We start from the raw sequence: 22,288 nt of genomic DNA, 5'->3' as shown, positions 1-22,288 counted from the left end.
TTTACACTGAGTTTAATCTCTCTTTTTAAAAGAGTTAGAGATAGTTCTTTCTCATTGAATCTAGAAAAGAAATGAATTAACTCAGTTTTATTCATATTAAATTGAATTTGATTAATATCTGCTCTAACAAAGATTTTCTTTGCAGCTTCTTTAATCACTTTCAAATTCTTTTTGATATTTTTTGAGCTGTAGACTAGACCAATATCATTCACATAACTCAGAGATTGCACTATTCTCATATTTCTATTTTTGAATATTATTATTATTATTATTATTCTTCCATTATACTCATATGCAAGCGGAGCTTATGATGAGTCCTTGCGTGATGTTAAATACAGGTCAAGTGTTGATTATACAGGAGGAAATACAGGTGTTGAGACTATGCCAAGATAACAAGAACATAGGAAAATACAAAGGAGTGACAATTAGATACATGCGATAATAACTTCCCAGCCCAGGAACATAGAGCGATTCATTGAAGCGATTTGTACACCTCTGTATTTATTAGGAACCTGAGGTGCTTGAGTTCCGGATTTAATGTATCCCCTGCGGGTTTCGAACCCACGCGCCTTGGTTTCCCACGCCAAGGCGCTACCGGGTGGCCGCATTAACCATTCGGCCACCGGGGCAAACTATTTTTGAATAGATATGCAGTGTATATTACAAATAAAATGAGTGAGATTGAAGATTCTTATGATACTTCTATTTTTATCTCAGTCTTGTCTTGTTTCATTCCATCAAAGAAAAGTTGTATAATTCTTTTAGATATAAAACAGTTAATTCATTTTATTAGAGAAAGTGACAGTTTTAACATCTTTAATATCTGAATTAACTTTGACTTTGAAACATGATCAAATGCTTCTTTTATATCAATAAAAACTGCAGTTGAGACCAGACCTTCATGCTTTGCTATTTGAATATCATGAACAACTGAGAGAACAGTGTCAATTGCAGAACACTGTTTTCTATCTCTCATTTGTTCACTGAATAAAAGAGAATTACTGATAGAGCTTATAAAAGATAGTCGAGTAGCTATTATCTTTTCTAAAACCTTTCCTAGACAGTTCAATAGAGATATTACTTCAATTATTGAATTGATAAAGAATGAAACAGTTTACAATCTTTCAATCTGACTACTTTTGAAATTCATTAATAAGTTACAGAAGAGGGATATCTCTACTACAGCTTGAATTCAGAAGTTGAAGAAGAAAGAATTCAGTTTGAACTTGAAAGAGACAGGCTCTGAGTAGAACAGTGCTGCTAAGAAATCAAGTCACTGATAACTAGAAGAATGTGAACTTCTACTACTGAATAATTCAGTCTTCATTTCTCATAGTAGAATGATACATCAGAAGTTATTGAGAATTCATTATAATAATTCTCATACAGAGCACTTCAGGTTAGAGAAGACTGAGAAGCTTCTAAAATATAAATATATTTAAGACAAGCTCTGAGCAGATGTTAAAGAGTATATTAAGACTTGTGATATCTGTTAAAGAATAAAGATTCTATAATATAAGTAATACAGTGAGTTAGTATTACTGTCTGTTTCAAAGAGTCTATGATAGAATCTATTAATGAATTTCATAGTTGACCTGCTGAAGTCAACAAGAGTCAAAGAATATGACTTAATTTTAATCATTATTGATCACTTTATAAAGATAATCAGATATATTTCTACTTATAAAAAGATTAATGTCTCTGAATTGACTGACCTGTTTTTAGATATTATTATTCATGATCACAGTGCTCTGAAATTATTGATAACAGATCAAGAATCTCTCTTCATCAGTAAATACTGATTAGCTTTTTACTATCATCTTATAATAAGATGTCTTCTCAGTACTGTATTTCATTCACAGACAGATGATCAGACTGAATACTAGAATCAGACACTAGAACAGCATCTTTGAGCATTCTGTTCATATTATCAGAATGATTGACTCAAATATCTTCTCATTATCAAATTCATATATAATAATACAAAGAATGCAATCTTAAAGATATCTTCTTTCTATACTTATTATGAATATAATTCTTTGTTACTCAGTAACATCGCAGATGATGTTTTAAAGAGAGAGATAGACAGTCAGAATATTGAATAGATACAGAGAACAGAGTATTTCTCAGTGTTAGAAGTAAAAGTGAGATTGAAACTTTTGAATAAAATTCATAAGAAGATGATAAAAAGTATTCACTGCACTCAGAAGTAGTAGATAAAATACTATAATTGAAAACATCTTTCAATGAAGTTCTTGATAGAAAATCAAGTGCTACTTTCAGCAAAGAATATCAAGATAACAAGATTATATAAGAAGCTCAGTAAGTGATGACTAGAATCTTTTTCAGTAATAAAAGTAGTGAATAAGCAGATATATAAGTTGAAATTATTCACAGAATTGAAATCAATTCATTCTGTTTTTCATATTTTCTATTTAAAGCTCTATAAGCAATACTCTGAGACAGAGCTGTCTCAGCTGAATAGCATTGAAATTGAGAGTGATACTGAATATCTTATGAAGAAAATATTAGATAAGTGAATATATTACAGTAAGTTTTAATATCTTGTAAAATGAGAAGATTATTTATTATCAGAGAATTTATAAGAACTGCTTAAGCACTTGAAAAATGCTGAGAAAGAGATTGTAAGCTATGAGATGACTAGTAGAGATTACTCTGTTATATATCAGAGATATTGAATAAGAAATGCTGCTTAAGACTTCTCATTTTTTCTTAAAAGAGTTTTTAGAGATAATCTTACAGTGATGAGCTGATGTCTTATGAGCTCTGTAGCACTCTTTTTCTATTTTCTCTCAAAGAATTTTTTAGAAGTTTAATAAGACTATACAAGTGTAAAATTCCTGAAGCAGTTAGAGAAAAGAAATATTTGAAATTAATGAAAAGATTAATATTATCAATCTGTGAGCTACTGCTATTCTAATGAGACTGTAGCACACTGAAAAAGTAAAAAGAGAGAACTTCAGAGTCTACTCATTAATAATTATATTCTCATTAAACTTATTCTTCACTGTTGAAGTCTTCAGTACTGATATCTTTATTTACTGAGAAGTTAGTACTGCAGCACTGCAGAGAAGCATGCTGTAGAAGAGTATAAGAGATACTAAAAGTATTAACTTATTAACTTACAAAGCATCTCAGTTATCTGCTTCAACTAAAGTGAGATTCTCTTCAATCAGTAATTGATCTTCATGATACTTTTAACAGCAGTACTGACTGATCTCTTCTTAAGATCAGTCATTCTGAGGTGTTTTTTCATCTCAGAGACTTATACTTTTGTCTTCTTTTACAGATGAGTAAGAGGGATCTTCTCAGTCTTGATAAAATTCATCAATACTTGAAGCTCTGAGACTCTTGCTCTGTACTGCTTGAGTATCTGAGCTTCTTATCAGAGTCAACATAATGTCTTCCTGTGAGATAATACTTACAGAGAGACAGGAGTTATTGTTACAGACACAATGAAAATAACAGAAGTGAGAGAAGAGACAGATACACAAGATCTCTCTCTTCTTCAGCTGCTTAACACAGTACAGAGAAGTAGTAGTGTCAGTCAGAGACTGCACTGAAGTCTCTTCACAGAGAGAAGATGAAGAAATTACAGAATTCTGCAGACTCAACTCAGCAGTATTCTGAGCAGGGCTCAGATATGCTGTGAGAGAGAAACTATAGATTGAGCTTCTCAGAGTCACTGTTCTCAGAATCAAGCTCTCTCTGAGTTTCTCTCTGAATGATCACACAGAGTCATACATCACTGTGTTGACTGAGAGAGAGAGTAGTATCACAACAGTGATGAGAGAAGCAGAGAAAGAACTAAACACAGATAAACTGACTGACAGAAGAGATGACATCTCACTGCAAGGCACAGTGACTACTGCCACAGCCATAAGAGAAGTAGAAGAAGAAGGAGAAGAAGAAGATGTGATAATGAAAGTGATACTTCTGCAGTTCATTGACATCACTGTCTCTACCTTCAACTGAGCTTTCTTAACAGCTACAGAGATCACAGCTGCATCATAAAGATATTTACTCACTAGAAAACATCTGAATAAGTTCTTTATTATTCTTCAAGAATGATACTCTCATGCACTTACTGTTACAATTGAGAGAGAAGAGAAGAAAAATGTATCACAGAGAGAAAGAAATCTTTTCAAAAAATCCTATCACTACTGTTAGCTTTGTCTCTAAAACACATCACTTTTACAGAGAATTTCATATATAGAATGGAATATAATGAGAGATCTGTAAGTCACTTATTAACTATGTTTTTCACATCTTAAATCAATATATAAGAAACTCACTTATCACATGTTTGATTTGAATGAAGATGAGTAAAGAAAGATCTATACAGTCAGTAGAAAAACTCATCTATTTCTTTATATCACATGCAGTACACACACTGTCAATCAGTTAACAATTATTGCTATATAACAAAGATAACTCTCAATTCAGTAATCTTAAGAGCATCAGAACTATGTTCTTAAAGAAGAGAGTATTATCATATTCTCAGCTGTGTCAAGGCCCTGTTGCAGTTTCACACAGCTTATTACTTTCATGCAGATGATTTCATTCATCTCACAGATCATTTGAACACTCTATGATATCATTTGAATATATCATAGAAAGATCTGATTGATGAATATGAGAATCTCACTTCTATATGAGGTCAGCAGATTACTCTTTCTTGACAATGAGACACTGCTGAGGTATCACTCTGACTATTCTCACTCATGAAATGAGAGAAGAGTATTCACTCATTGTCTATATAGAATAGCTAGATACTGGCTTCTCATCAAAGAAGTCAGTGATTTGTTTTTTCTTCTACTGAAATATATACAAGAGTTACTATGTGTCTTATACAATCTTCTTAGTATACTAAGTATCATATCTGTGATATTCTTATAATAACTCTGTAGTCTATGAGCTCACTATTCAAGCAAGATAGTCAAGCTCACTCATACAGCTTCTTAAACAACTATCTCTACATGTTGCCGCTGACTAGTCACCGCTTCGGTTCCGTCACATTACATCTCTTTGCAAAGAAATCAGATGAAGAACTTCAATTCTGTGTAAACTATTGAGAATTGAACAGATTAATCAAGAAGAATCACTATTCTTTATCTCTTATCAATGAAACCCTAGCTCACATTGAACAAGCTCAATGATTTATAAAACTAGATATCATCACTGTGTTTTATAAAATCTGTATTACTGAAGAAGAGAAATGACTTACAGCATTCTGAATATATTATAGTCTCTTTGAATGAATAGTTACACTCTTTGAACTGGCTAATGTTCTCAGTACATTTCAGAAGTATATCAACTGAGCAATTCAGAATTTCCTTGATGAATTTATATCTGCATATCTTAATGACATTCTCATCTTCACTGATGAGTTCAGAAAAGAATATCAAGAATATATATAAAGAGTATTACAATAATTACAAGAAGCAGGACTATCAATAGATATTGATAAGTGTGACTTCAAAGTCAAGAGTATCAAATATCTAGATTTTATCATAGAAGCTGGTAAGAGAATTTGAATGAATTCTGAGAAAGTCTCTGTCATTCTTGAATGAGAAGCTTCACATACTATGAAAGATGTATGAAGCTTCATCAGATTTGCTAACTTCTATTAATGATTTATACAAAACTTCTCAGATATTGCAAGACCACTTACAGAACTTATCAAGAAGAACTCAGTATTTCAGAAATCAGTGAACACTGAAGCTGCATTTATACAGATGAAGAAGATATTCATCAACATCTCTCTACTAATGATATTTAACTCTGATTATAAAACAGTTATTAAAGCTGACTTCTCTGACTATGTTACAGAGAGAGCTATATTGTAATATAATAATAAAGCTGTCTTATAATTATGCATCTTCATATCTAAGAAATTAAGTTCTGCTGAATGCAACTATGAGATCTATAGTAAGAAACTTCTTACAATTGTACACTGTCTAGAAGAATGAGACTCTGCATTCTGAAGTATCTCTGAATTTGAGATAATCATAGATTATAAGAATCTCAAGTACTTTACAACTATCTGTAAACTCACTGAATGACAGATGTGATAATCTGAGTTCTTAAGCTGCTTTCATTTTACAATACACTACTGTTCTGACAGCTAGAACTCAATGATAGATACTCTCTCACAATGAGAGTAAGATATATCTTCTGATGTAACAGATATCTGTTAAATGAACTGAGAACATCAGCTTCTAGATCTGAAGATATTAGTTGATCAAGATAGAATGACTCATGACACTATACATACTTCTCTGATTAGAACACTCTCTCTTCAAACTGTTATTAACATTAACACTGATACTGACACTGATATCTTGACTTCTTCTGAATCTACACTGAATGAATTATGACATGTAACAGCTCAAACTGATGAACTTCTTCAAGTGCTCACTAAAGCAGTACATCAAGAAGCACTCTGATTCTTTTCAGAACTATATATAGAAATCAACATCTCAGAATGCTTAATTGATGATAATAACACTCTACAGTTCTGTGAGTGATGTTGAGTTCTCTACTCTGAACTCTTATGCACTCAGATAATGCAAGAGATGCATGATTCATATATAACTAACTATTCAGATTATGAATAACTGTATTGAATGATCTCTCAGAAGTTCTACTGATCTGAGATATTAAACAGCATCAGATATTTTATCTGAAACTGTAATCATTGTTTCTTCATCATCTTATGAAAGAACTATAGAAAAGGCCTGCTGAAACTGCTTAATATCTCTGATAGAATTCAATGAGATGTGATAATTGACTTCACTGTTGATCTCTCTGAGAGTAAGAACTGTAGAAATATTCTGATCATTGTGAACTGATTGAGTAAGAATATTATATTGAAACTCTATAACAAGATGAATACTGAACAAGTCACTGAAGCTTTTCTAAGAAGCTCATTCTATCAGATGCATGAATTGCTGAGATCTATAGTATCAGATTAAGACTGTCAATTCATAAGCACTCTCTAAACAAGAATCTGTCAAGTTCTTAAGATTATACACTGTTTATCATCTATCTATCACTCTGAGACTGATAATATATCAGAACAGATAATTCAGATTATAAAGAATTATCTTTATAAGTTTTGCAATTACTTATAAGATAATTGATATGATCTTCTTCTACATACAGAGGTAACTATCAACAGTTAAGATACTATTTTAATAGATATAAGCTCATTCTTTCTTATATATAAATATCATATGAAAGTATTGAATCTTCTAGAGATCACACAGTTCACATTAAATCTCTGCAGTCTGATTCAGATCACTGATAATATAGTAACAAAGCTCTGAGACACTCATGACTGAGCAGAGGCCTTCATAGCAATTATGAAATAAGATTAAGAAGATTAAATTAACATCTGATAAGATTTCACAGAGCAGTATAAAATAGAAGATCTTATGTGATTAAATCTCAAGAATATATGAATCACATAATCATCTTATATACTAGATTATCATCATATCAGATATAAAGTGATAGAAGTTCTAGATAGTTACAACTACTATCTTAACATATTATCAGAGATTTATAATATCTTTCATACAAGTTTGCTTCACTGCACTATCACTGATCTGTTCTCTTCTTAACTAACTTTCAACTGACAATCACCAGGAATTATAGAAGAAGATAATGAGCTTGAGTGAGAGATTGAAGATATTCTTGATAAGAGATCATGCAGTCACAGCTGACAATATCTTATGAAATGAGTCTGCTATGATTAACTGACCTGGACTCTGAGTTCTGCATTATTCAAAACAGCGGCTCTTGACTGATGAGAACTGCTTCTGGAAAGAGAGGACTAATGTGACGAGCTGCGCCTGATCAATTATATAGACTATTTCATTACACTTCACAGATTCCAACCACTTCATTCTCGAATGTGTATGCTCCGATTCTCAGCTATTCTCAATTGCCGATTCTCAGCTGCTACAAATGCATACAGATTCTTCCACCCTGAAACTCCACCACATACACCATCATATATGTGTATAAATATTCACTTCAATCATCAATTCTCACACTTTCTCTTTCTTTCCTTCTCTAATGTTTTTCTCTTTGTTATATAAGATCTATTAATATCATACTGATCTATTCGGCGTAGGCCTCTTACAGCTGTTTAGATTCTGTTATTAATTACTTAGAAGAGATCTTATTGACCTTTTTCTTAAAGTATTGATTATTTAAATAGATTTGAAAAGTCAAGTTAATAAGCTTAGTATAATTGATTGATGAACTCTGATATTATAATATTGTTATTTACATCTTGTAAGTCAGCTTTATAAGATAAAGCTGTGTTTTTAATTGATTCAAATCATCAGTTAATTTTTCTTAATATTCTTTAAATCTTACATTGAAATCAGAAGAATTCTTATTATCTTATTAATATAATAAGTTGAACTACTGTACTGCTGTAAAGCTGTAGTTATAATAATCTTTGATTTGATTCAGTAGAAAGTCTTTGAATTCTTCTCAAGTTATAATAGTATTGATACACTCAAGCTCTCTCTTTTTAATAACTTAAGTAGTTGTAGAGATGTCTTCAAGAAGATTGATGATGTATGTTACTTATATCTTATAAGTATTAAACTGGCTCAGATTAAGATGAAATTTCTGTTCAAGAATACAGATAAAGCTGTGAAATTCAGATAATATGTTTTTCTTATAACTCAGAGAATCTCTGATCTTAATCTCTCTATCTTTATAATAGATGTAGATGTGTAGAGGCTGTGACAGTGACAGAGTAATTGAAGAGCTCATATCAAAGTGTGCAGTGAATTCAGAAATCTCAGACTTCTGCTGAGATAGAGATGTATATACTTTAGAAAATAATATAAAGTTTCTCTCTGAGAATGAGATTAAGTCAGTCTCAGCATAAGTGTATAAGATTATATCAGTCTGTTAATAGAGCTTGACTGATTCAAACTTGTAATCAGATTGAGTGATTTAAATTGTAATATAATGAAACTGAAGCAGTGACTAGTCAGTAATATTATATAGAGATAGTTGTTTAAAAAGCTGTATAAGTAAGCTTGACTATCTTGCTTGAATAGTCAGCTTGTAGACTATAGAGTTATTATGAGAATATCACAGATATAATACTTAGTATATTAAGAAGATTGTATAAGAAACATAGTAACTCTTGTATATATTTCTGTAGAAGAAAAATGAATTGCTGACTTCTTTAATAAGAAGTCAGTATCTAGCTATTCTATATAGATAATGAGTGAATACTCTTCTCTCATTTCATGAGTAAGAATAGCCAGAGTGATACCTTAGCAGTGTCTTACTGTTAAGAAAGAGTAATCTGCTGACCTTATATAGAAGTGAGATTCTTATATTCATCAATTGAATCTTTCTATGATATATCTGAATGATGTCATAGAGTGGTTGAAAACCAGTTTGAATAGCCTGCAGAATGAATGGAATCATTCACATGAAAGTAATAAGTTATATGAAACTGTAACAGAGCCTTGGCGCGGCCGGGAGCGTGATAATATTACAACTGTTAACTGACTCAACACTTACTGTCTATTTTTTCAAGACTCTAGTCTCTGTATTCTCAGCTGTAGAGTACTTCTTGAATGAGCTCTTTTTCTTGACTTTCTTTCTCTTTTCATTCTTCTGCTTCTTTTCTTTCACTTTAACATTCTTCTCACTAATATTGACTATATATAACTATTAGTTAATTGTATTGAAATTGATATATTTTATATTGAAAAGTGACTCACTTCTATGATAAGAGCAGCAACTTTCAGTGTTATTGTAATAACAACTGATACAAGCTTCATAACACTGATTTAGAGTACTGATACAGATGATAAAAGAGTCTTCTTCTCTGACAGAGTGACTGCAGAAGACTATAAACACAGTATTACAGAATTGTAAAAGAAGAGCTTTATAATTTGTATTAATTTTTGTATTGATCTAATAACTCTCTTACAAGACTGACTCTTAAGCACAGAGTAATTTAATGAGAGTCTGTAGCTTCTTTGACAGCTTCTCAGACATTCTTTCAGTTAAATAAGTCAATGATCAACTTAATGATCTAGAATCAGCAAATGCAGCAGAGACAGATACAGATATAAAACTGAGAATGAGACTAGTAACTGATAGCTCTGCAGATTGAATAGACTGAATAAGATTGTTGAGAACTATACTGATCATCAGAATTGTAATTTTTATCATTTTAAGAATCTCACTTACAATGAACATGTTTTAAGATGTTGTTTTCAGCTATAATAATAGTATTGATGATTATTTGAACTTCTGATGAATTAATAGAGATAAATGATATGATTTCTGAAAAAAAAAATAGCTGATAGAGATAAGAGATGAGAGATAAGATAAATTCTTCAAAGAGAAAAGAAACACTCTGAGATCATTCACTTTCTCTTATATATATGTTAACAGCTGCAAGAATTCAATATCTCTTATTATATAATATAACACAGGTCTTAATAACACAGGTCTCAGAAGATTCTTAATCTCTCAGATCAAAGATATTATTATATTATTATTATTATTATTATTCTTCAATTATAGATGTATATAGTCAGAGACTATGACATCTACCTGAGAATCTTTAATTCTCAGAGTTTTTCCTATATCTATAGAGTCAACTATTATACATTTACCAATTTCAGATATGTAAAATCAGAAAATTTCAGCTCAGAATATAAAAACTGTTTACAAATTGCAGTATTTTAACACCTTCTGATACTTCAAAATCATTTGAAAATATCATGACAAAGGAAAAGAGAACATAGTCTTAAAGATTGACATATTAAATAGATAGATAGAAAAGAACAGAAAGGAACAAGTACAGTAAAGAGAGACTATAATAAAATAAAATTATTAAAAGATAGTGAATAGCTGTTTTAATAGACTATATCTAATCAATTTTCACCTCTTTATATTCAGATACTTCTGAATTCAGTCATATTCTTGTAGCTGTTTAAGTTTCTGATAGAAAGTCTATTAAGTATTTAATTCCTGTCTCAGTTGAGAATAAGAACCTTATATTTAATTGATTTAAATCATACTTCTTCTTCAATCTGACTCTGAGACTAGTGTATAATACACAATGTATTACAATATACTCAGGATTTTTATTTACATTGTAGAATGAGCACTCTGTTGAATCAAATCTATCATCAAATCTTTATAAATAGAATTTGAAATAATCATATTCTAGTTTCAGCTGAATTATAGATGAGAATATTTTCTTTTTACATTCAATTGAACAAGATTTCCACTTTAATTTTATCTCAAATCTTGAATAATGTATGCTCTTCTTTTGTTTCTGCCAGCTTTCATTTCACTTATTTAAATAAGATTCTTTTATCTTTCTCTTTATGAAAGATCAAAACACTGTTTTTTGAATAGATCTGCTTAATTCTGAACTCTTTTTTACGGCTGAATCAGTCAATTCATTGGCATGAATATTCATATAAGCAGGAACTTAGTGTAGATGAATTATCAGTTTTGATATTCTTCTCTTTTGAATTTTCAGAACAGAGTTTAAAATCAGTTCAAGATTCATTTAATTATTATGAATCTGACTATTTCTAAGTCTTTTTAAAGCAGCTTGACTATCAGAGAATATTTATACCTCTTTCAAACTATTTTCTCTTTTATAAGATTTTATTTCAATGAGTTTGAAAGCTTTCACTATTACAAATAGTTCAGCATCAAAGATCTCAGATTCACAGTCTAAATTTCAGAAATCTGAGATAAAATTGATATTATCTTCAGTATAAGCAATGCCTGCATCTAATCTATTCAAATTCTCATTTTTTGAGTCATCTGAGTAAACCAGAATAGAGTTTTTTATATTGATTGTAGAGATCTTCTTCAAATGCTGTTCATATTCTCTCTCTTTAGATAGTTCACTTATTTGTAAGTCTATAAGAGATTTCAGCTTTTCTCTTCAGAGAGATATCTTCTCATGATCAATTTTCTCAAAATTTAATGAAGAAAATTGATTTTTAATAAGTGAACATAGTCTATACAGTTGAGAGGGCATTTTCTTTAAAGTATTATTCTCATTTCAATCAAGAAATCTATTTCAATTCAGTTTATTTCCTGAGTTAACTGATGAAAATGAAGAAGAGACTCTTTCTCTGATTATATGATTTAAGCTCATCTTCATGACTCTCAGATAGACTGACCGTGTGACCGTGTCTGAGATCAGAATCAAACTTTACAGTTATCATATTATCTAAAAGCATTACTTCTGATCATGATTTATATTCATCACATTGATTTCAAATCACATTATTTTAAATATTAAAGGTCTCAGATTCACTTTTCAAATAAAAATCTAGTCTCAGATAAAGAATATGTTTGAATTCTTAGTCATATTTTCATTCTGATTTCATTATTGAGAATGATATTAAATGAGATTATGAAATCATTTCTCACTTACATAATATCATAACATAGTACTCATTTATTGAAAATTCAACAGAAAGTGTTATTAAATATCATTACTTTTCTGAACACAGATTATAATTCATATAATTTTAATTATAAAAAAAAATATAAAATACAAAAAAAAACAAAAAAACAAAAAATAAAACAAAAACAAGAAAAAATCACAATGAAAAAAACAAAAAATAAAAATAAAAAAAATTAAGATCACAGAGCTGTAGTATCTTCAAAATATTCACTTCTCAAAGTCTTTACAATGTTTATTATCAATCATGTATCTCTTACAGTAAGAGTAACACAGCTGTAATAAGTCATTATCTTAACATTATCTAATAAATAACCAGTATATATCTGTATAAATGTGAATAATTAGAAAATATACACTTAAAAAGTGTGATCAGAGTGAACTCTGCTATCACTTAAATAATATCAAGAACATAACACTGAAATCAATGATTCTTCTCATTGATTTCATAGACAAGATATGTGAAGATGATCTTGAAGAATATAAGATTCTCTAACTTCTGATAAAAACAGATCTCATGAAGAGACTCTATTTTCATGATATCAGAGACTGAGTATTATTAAAAAGCATTACTTTCATGCAATACATATACACTTACTGCAGTGATTTATTCTCTGCATATATAACTGAGAGTTACAGCTTTCTTACACTGCACAGCTCTCTCTGAGATGCTGCTGCTGATTTGCAACTCACACAGTCTCTCAGTTCAGCATATGCTGCATGTATGCAGCTCTGTATACTGAGACTGTGTTAATTATTATGACCTGATATGATACTCGCTTTTCGCGGGCCATGTTTCATTTGATTGAGAGGAGGAAAGAGAGATACAACTGCTGTTTTATTTGAGAGAGAAATGAATAATTGAATCTGTAGAAGATAATTTAATTTCTTCTGCATTTAAAATTTAATTAGTCTATACTCTTCAATTTGAGGATTTCTGAGAGTGTTTTAATAGTTTTCATACCAGCTTGAAATTGGTGATTGATTGAAGAAGAGAAAAGAGAGAAGAAAAAAATAAGAATAACTTATCTTTATAATATAAAAATAGAGAATTGCTGTAATTATTCACTCTAGTAATAAAGATCTGTTTTCTGCATGTATCTCTAATACAGATTATATAATAACTGTATATAAAGAATATCAACAGTGCATATATTAAATGAAGATAATATTACTATACAACACTGTAGCTGTTTCTGTACATCTCTGAAAGCTGTTAATATTTTCTTTAAGTCTCTCTATATTTGATAAGTCAGTAATATATTTCAATGCACTTTCTCTTTTATTATCATCATTATCATTATCATTATTATTATCATTATTATCATCATCATTATCACTATTACTACTATTATTATTATTATTATTATTATTATTATTATTATTATTATTATTATTATTATTATATTATTTCTAATTATCTTCTCTGCCTTCACTTCTCTTTAATACTTACTGAAATTAATCATGTCATTCTTCTTCAAATATTCTGCGGTTCTGTGAATTATCAAGACATGTGAGCGCTGTCACAGATTAAAGAAAGAGAAGAAGAAGATATTCAAGTAAGAGAAGACAGATTATATGATATATTATAATATCTTGAAGAGACTCTGTAAGAGAGTAAAATAATAACAATTTTAAGTAACACTTCTGATAGATTTAGACTGAACTAAGTATAGAAATAATGCAGATGACATTACCTGTGAGAGATTGAAAAAGAAGATAGTAAAGAGTCTCATACAGTAGCAGTGAGATCAGAAGAAGTTCTGAGAATAATTTAAGATTAAGATGAAGAGAGAGAATCCTGAGCATATTGTAATGCACTGTGCATTATACAATAGTCTCAGAGCCAGATTGAAAGAGAAGTATGATCTAAATCAATTAAATATGAGATTCTTATTCTCAACTGAGACAGGAATCAAATACTTAATAGACTTTCTATCAGAAACTCAAGCAGCTATAAGAAAATGGCTAAATTCAGAATTATCTGAATATGAAGAGGAGGAAATCAATCAGATATAGTCTGTTAAAACAGCTATATACTATCTTTTAATAATTTGTTTTGTTACAGTCTCTCTTTATTTTATCTTTTTCTTTCAATTCCTTTCTATCTATCTATTTAATGTGTCTATCTTTAAGACTGTGTTCTCTTTTCCTTTGTCATGATATTGTCAAATGGTTTCAAAGTATCAGAAGATGTTAAAACACTGCAATTTGTAAACAGTTTTTGTATTCTGAGCTGGAATTTTCTGATTTTGCATATCTGAAATTGATGAATGTATAATAGTTAACTTTACAGATATAGGAAAAACCCTGAGAACTAAAAGTTCTCAGGTAGATGTCATAGTCTCTGACTGCATACATCTATAATTGAAGAATAATAATAATAATAATAATAAGATGAAGAGAGAGAGAGAGAAGAAGAGTGTTACTATAAATAAACAGTAATAGAAGAAGATTGAGAAGATATTAAAGTAAGAGATAAAGAAGTTAAAACTGATAAGTTTTTTATTTATTAAAAGATAATAATTTTTAATAATACTTCCATTCTCTAATTGATTAGCCGGAGCTGATAGAGAAGAAGAGAATTGAGATCTTATTCATATCTCAAATGTACTTCATGGTTCAGAATATTAAGAAGACAGTTCTAATCTCTGAGTATATTAATCTGCTTACTGCTGAGATGAAACCTGAGACAGCAGACTAGAAAATACAGGATTTTGAGATACAGATTAATCTGACTGAGAGAGAGCAGTAGAAACTCTTCTCTGAGAAGATAATGAAGAGAGATTTTAAGATGATTATCATCTCAGATGAGAAGAAGAAGAAGAAGAATGAGAATAAAAAGTGAATTATAAAGAATGATAAGAAGAATAAAAAAGAGAAGAAAGATAATAAGTAGAAAAAGTTTTTTTCTTTTTATATTAATTAGTTATAAGTTCATAATTATTAATAATTGAAATTAATTTTGAGTTTTTAAAAATTATTGTACAAGTTGTAATCAATATCAGAAATAATATATATATATATATTTAACTATCATGATTCATAAATCACTACAATGTATAAGTATCAACATTTTTTCAATATTGATATTTATAATATTAATATATTTTTAATGATATTTTCTAATAATATAATTTAATAATACTCTCTTTCACAATATTAATATATTTCAAGAAATATGACAGAGATTAATCAAGATTGTTTATTTACTTTTATACATTGATAATATTCAATCTGAGTTAGTACTAAAATTATAACTAAGCTAAGAAAGAAGATTATTTTCTCTTATAATAATTCTTCTTATATATATCAGTGATCAGTTATTATCTTTATTAAAAATAAATTATCATTGTAGCGGGCTGCGCCCGATCAATTATATAGACTATTTCATTACACTTCATAGATTCTTCCATTCCCGATCGCCGATCCGCGGCTGCTACGAACGCGCGCATATTCTTCCGCCCTGAAGCTCCACCGCGTACACCACCACATACATATATAAATATTCACCTTAATTGCTGATTCTCACACTTTCTCTTTCTTTTCTTCTTTAACATTTTTATCTTTGTTATATAAGATCTATCAATATTATATCAATCTATTCAGCATAGATCTCTTACACTATAAAAATATTCATTATCTTCTTATTAGAAAATAATTATTCATATATTATCTTCTCATCAGAAACAATTATTCATTGAGAGATATTTAAATATATAACAGTATATAAGAAATAGAGAAACAGTTAAACAGTTAAGCAGACACTGAGTTCTCAGATAGAAGCTTACTTATCAGTTACTCTGACCTCATAATAAGATCTTACAAAGAGAATAAGATCTTATAAGAGAATGTCAGTGAAAGATCTGAGAGTTCTGATACTCAGATGTATGAGAATATAATTACACTTCTTCAGATTTCACAGATATTATATATCTGATAATCAATATAATCATGTCTAACAATAATATAGAACTCTTGAACATGAGTATAAATATAATATCACAGTAGCTCTGAGCAATGTTGAAATTATAATAATAATAAATAGCTGATATACATGCAACTCAACAACTTCAATATGAAGAGATTCAATGATTAACTCATACAATTTCAACATCTACAGAATCAAATACAAAAGTATTGAAAGAATACTTAGATACTCTCATATATTTGAATACTTCTGATCTCACTCTCTACTTATCATGAAGAATAAAAATGCTCACAAAACTGAGTATAGATGAAGATTTCATTGATTTGTTAATTAATCAAGATTGATATATTAATGAATAATTGAAGAATCACATGAAACAGAAGTTTCATTCATGAATAAAAGCATGTGAATCAGTGTTATAAATATCTGACAATATTATCAAATATCTTGATATTCTGTTCTAAGACACTGTCATACAACAGAAAGTATTAGATTGATTACAGAGTATCTGACAGAGAAACACTTCTCTTACAACATTCATCTCTGACTTCAACATCAAGATTCTAGAAGTAGATAATCAATCTTGAAAGAATTAAATGAAGATTAGCATGCTTAAGAAGACATTAACTTTTGAACTCTTACAGACTCTTGTAAGTGTAGACAAAGACCAGACTTATAAAGACTTCTGCACACAGCTTCAGACAATAAATAATCATCTTATCAAGCTCAAGAATATACAGAACAGTGATAGAAGATGTTACATCTCAGTGACTCATACACCTGCACTGAGAAATAACAATGATGCAGATGTCATGAATTGAGTAGACTTAAATATCTATACATAAGCAAGAGTCTCCGCTGTCTGAACAGACTTCTGAGTCTCTGAAATCACTCTCAAAGAAGTCACTGATTAACATTAATGTGAAGTGTACATCAACTATAACTGATCAGAATACATTGCTTTCAACTGTCAATCAATCTATGTGTCTTCATACTTAAGAGAAAGATCAGCATCTTCTCATTCAAAGAATGAATCAGCATCTGTCTGTGTCAATCACACTATATTAGAGAAAGATTCAGAAGATAACTATAAGAATGTCTCAGTGAAACAGAGAAAAGATTAGCTTCTATTCAAATTCATAAACAGAAGCTTGAAGAGGTTAAACAACAATGATTTAAAGAGAAGATAATAATGAATGTGATTCTTGTATCTACTGTGATTGATAACATGTATAATATGAAAGCCATGATAGACAGCAGTCTATATCACTATGCAATGATAAAATCTTCAGTTGTAAGATACTATAATCTTCAGTGTATTTCTTTATCAAAATCTTGACTTCTCACAGAAATTTGATAATTCAAAAGATATTTGTATCTGTTATATGATAAAGCTGATCATAGATATGAGAGAACATTAACATGAAAATGTCTATATATATAAAGTTGATAATCTTGATTATAATCTTATGTTAGAACTTGCCTGGCTATCTGAATAAGACATCTTATTAAATACTTAAAACAGAAGCTTGATATTTTCTAATAATAATAGAATTCATGAAGATGACATTCACAAGACTATTGATTTAACACAGATCTCTGTCAATATCTATGAAATACTCAGAAAAAGAAGTCACTGAAAGAATCATTGATAGCAGAACTATGTATCAATCTATTCTATCAGTCTGACTGATATTAAAAAGACTCTAGAAAAGTTATTCTGTGTTATAATAACAGATTCTTGTACAAAACTCTCTTAATAATATCATGAATATCTAGATGTCTTCTAATAAGATAATATTATGAATATACTCTTCTTACAAGATTCTGAAGTGAATCACAGTATCAAGTTAGAGAAAAAGAATAATAAGAACTCTGAATTATTATGAGACTCTCTTTATAACATGTTCTGAGATGAACTTCTTCTTCTTCAAAAGACACTCAATAATCTGTTGAATAAAGAATTCATATGTATTAGTAACTCTTTTACTACAGCTTCTATTCTCTTTATAAAGAAATCAGATGAAGAACTTCAATTCTGTGTAGACTACTGAGATCTGAACAGATTGACAAAGAAAGATTGATATCTCTTATCTCTTATCAATAAAACTCTAGTATGAATCAGATAAGCTCAATGATTTATAAAACTAGATATCATCACTATGTTTCATAAGATTCATATCACTGAAGAAGATGAATGACTTACAGTATTTCAAACATATTATAATCTCTTTGAATGAATAATCACACTCTTTGAACTGACTAATATTCTCAGTATATTTCAGAAGTATATCAACTGAGTGCTTTGAGATTTTCTTAATAAGTTTGTATCTGCTTATCTAGATGACATTCTCATCTTTATTAATGAATTCAGAAAAGAATACTAAGAGTATGTGTAAAAGATATTACAATAACTATAAGAAGTAGAACTACTGATAGATATTGATAAGTATGATTTTGAAGTCAAGAGTACTAAGTATCTGAGTTTTATTATAGAAGCTGATAAGTGAATTTAAATGAATTCTGAGAAAGTCTCTGCTATTCTTGAATAAGAAGCTTTATATACTGTGAAAGATGTATAAAGCTTCATCAGATTTACTAACTTCTATCAGTGATTTATATAAAACTTCTCAGATATTGTGAGATCACTTACAGATCTCACTAAGAAAGACTCAGTATTTCAATAATTAGTGAATACTGAAGCTGTATTTACACAGATGAAGAAGATGTTTATTAATACTTCTCTACTAATGATATTTAATTCTGATTATAAGACAGTTATTGAAGCTGATTTCTCTGACTATATAATAGAAGAAGTAATATTGTAATATAATGATGAAGATGTTCTATAATCATATATCTTCATATCTAAGAAACTGAGTTCTGCTGAATGCAATTATGAGATCTATGATAAGAAACTTCTCATAATTATACACTGTTTAGAAGAATGAGACTCTGAATTTCAAAGTGTCTTTAAATTTGAGATAGTCATAGATTATAAGAATCTCAAATACTTTATAACTATCTGTAAACTTATCAAATGATAGATATGATGATCTGAGTTTCTAAGCTGCTTTCATTTTATAATACACTACTGCTCTGACAGTCAGAACTCAATGACAGATACTCTCTTATAATAAGAGCAAGATATATCATCTGATGTAACAGATACTCACTGAATGAATTGAGAGCATCAGCTCTTAAATTCAAAGATATTAGTTAATTAAGATGAAACAACTCACAGCATTATACATACTTCTTTAATTAGAACTGATATTAATATCTTCACTTCTTCTACACTGAATGAACTGTGACATACAGCAGCTCAGACTGATAAACTTCTTCAGATTCTCACTGAAGTAGTATATTAAGAAGCACTCTGATTCTTCTCAGAACTATATATAAGAACTGATATCTCAGAATACTCAATCAATGATAATAATACTCTACAATTTTATAAATAATACTGAGTTTCTCACTCTGAACTCTTACACACTCAGATAATGTAAGAGATACATGATTTATATATAACTGATTATTCAGGCTGTGAACAACTGTATAGAATGATCTTCTGAGAATTCTACTGATCTGAGATATTAAACAGCATCAGATGCTTTATCTGAAACTGTAATCACTGTTCTTCTATTATCTTATAAAAGAATCATAGAAAAGATTTACTGAAATCACTCAATATCTCTGATAGAATCTGATAAGATGTAGTAATTGACTTCACTATTAATCTATCTGAGAGTAAGAGTTACAGAAACATTCTGATCATTATTGACTAACTAAGTAAGAATGTAATATTGAAATTTTATAATAAGATAAATATCAGATAAGTCACTGAAGCCTTCTTACAGAGTTTATTCTATCAGATACATGAGTTACTGAGATTGATAGTATCAGATTAGAGCTGTTAATTCATGAGCACTCTCTGAATAAGAATCTGTCAAGTTCTCAAGATTATATATTATCTATCAACTGTCTATCACTCTGAGACTGATAATGCATCAGAATGAATAATTCAGACTGTAAAGAATTATCTTTATAAGTTCTACAATTACTTATAAGATGATTAATATGATCTTCTTCTACATGCAGAGATCACTATCAATGATTGAGATGTTATTTTAACAGATATAAGCCTGTTCTTTCTTACACACAGATATCACATGAAAGTGTTGAATCTTCTAGAGATTACACAGTTTATATCAAATCTTCACAGTTCAATTCAGATTGCTGATAATATAGTAATAAAGCTTTGAGACATTCACAACTGAGCAGAGGTCTTTATAACAACTATAAAACAAGATTAAGAAGATTAAATTAATATCTGACAAGATTTCACAGAGCAGTATAAGATAGAAGATCTTATATAATTGAATCTCAAGAATATACAAATCATATGTTTATCTTATACACTAGACTACTGTCATGTCAGGTATAAAGTAATAGAAGTTCTAGATAGTCACAACTATTATCTTGACACATCACTAGAGATTTATAATGTATTTTACACAAGCTTGCTCTGCTGCACTATCATCAATTCATTCTCTTCTCAGCTGACTTCTGACTGACAGCCGCCAGACATTATAGAAGAAGATAATGAGCTTGAGTGAGAGATTGAAGATATTCTCAATGAGAGATTTCACAGCTGCAGCTAACAATATCTTATAAAATGAGTCAGCTATAATTAATCAATCTGAACTCTGAGTTTCACATTATCTAAAATAGCAGCTCTTGACTGATGAGAACTGCTTCTGAAAAAAGAGAACTAATGTGGCAGGCTGTGCCTGATCAATCATATAGACTATTTCATTACACTTTATAGATTCTTTCATTTCTGATCACTGATCTGCAGCTGCTATAAACACGTGTATATTCTTCTACCCTGAAGCTCCACCGCGTACATCATCACATACGCGTATAAATATCCATCTCAATCACTGATTCTCACACTTTCTCTTTCTTTTCTTCTTTAACATTTTTATCTTTGTTATATAAGACCTATCAATATTATATCAATCTATTCAGCGTAGGCCTCTTACAATCATCTTTCTTAAATCTTTATTATATCTTCTGAATTTACTTCTTTCACTTCTTTCACTTCTATTGAAGATTCATAAACTCTTCAAGAAATCACTGTGAATTATAAAGTCTATATTGTTTACAATTCAACACAGAAATGCTCTCTTTTAATTATGATAAATAATTACTTCATTCTTCATATCTGATTTCAGATCATGAAATTTATGAAAAACTCAACACAAATATTGAGATGAACTATGAAATAATTGTCAACAGATTATATCACAGATTACTGAAAAAGTTATCTCTCTACTATAATTACTACAACTTTATTCAGAAACATTCATCATGAACTGATTATAACTCTGATGAAATTTTCTGACATCTGAAGTCATCAGAATGTAGATAATAAAAGAAAAATAATCAGAAAATTACTACTGAGCTGATAAGTTACTCTATCAGATAACAATTTTTAATAATGCTAACTTTCTAATTTAAAGAAAATCATATGAAAATAATTATATATTAGTACTCTGATTCTACAACTCTCATCTGATGACTTTCATGAATAATTACTTTACATGTATATATCCCTGAATCTTTCTCTTTGATCAATTGAAAACCCTGAATTTCAAATACTTCTTCAAATACTTAATTCAAATCTTTATATTTCATATCAATCATATCTTCAGTTCAACCTTGAGACACACTACAAAGTCAATATATAACATCTAGAATCAGAGTTGAAAAATTATTGAAGAGTGTCTCTCACAGTGAATGTATAAACTAGTATAAACAATCTTGCATTT

General features: G+C 29.4%; 1 pseudogene across 1 annotated transcript; it reads right to left on the bottom strand.

The window, feature by feature from the left end:
• Positions 1 to 540: 540 nt before the first annotated feature.
• Positions 541 to 629, bottom strand: BDBG_16073 (annotated as a pseudogene). The gene has a single exon. The product of its transcript is annotated as a tRNA-OTHER (tRNA).
• Between the last annotated feature and the right edge of the window lie 21,659 nt (positions 630 to 22,288).

Source organism: Blastomyces gilchristii (assembly GCF_000003855.2).
Source record: "Blastomyces gilchristii SLH14081 genomic scaffold supercont1.1, whole genome shotgun sequence".
Classification (NCBI taxonomy): Eukaryota; Fungi; Ascomycota; class Eurotiomycetes; order Onygenales; family Ajellomycetaceae; genus Blastomyces; species Blastomyces gilchristii.
Note: the sequence above shows the minus strand (reverse complement) of the source record. Positions and strands in the feature narration are given on the sequence as shown.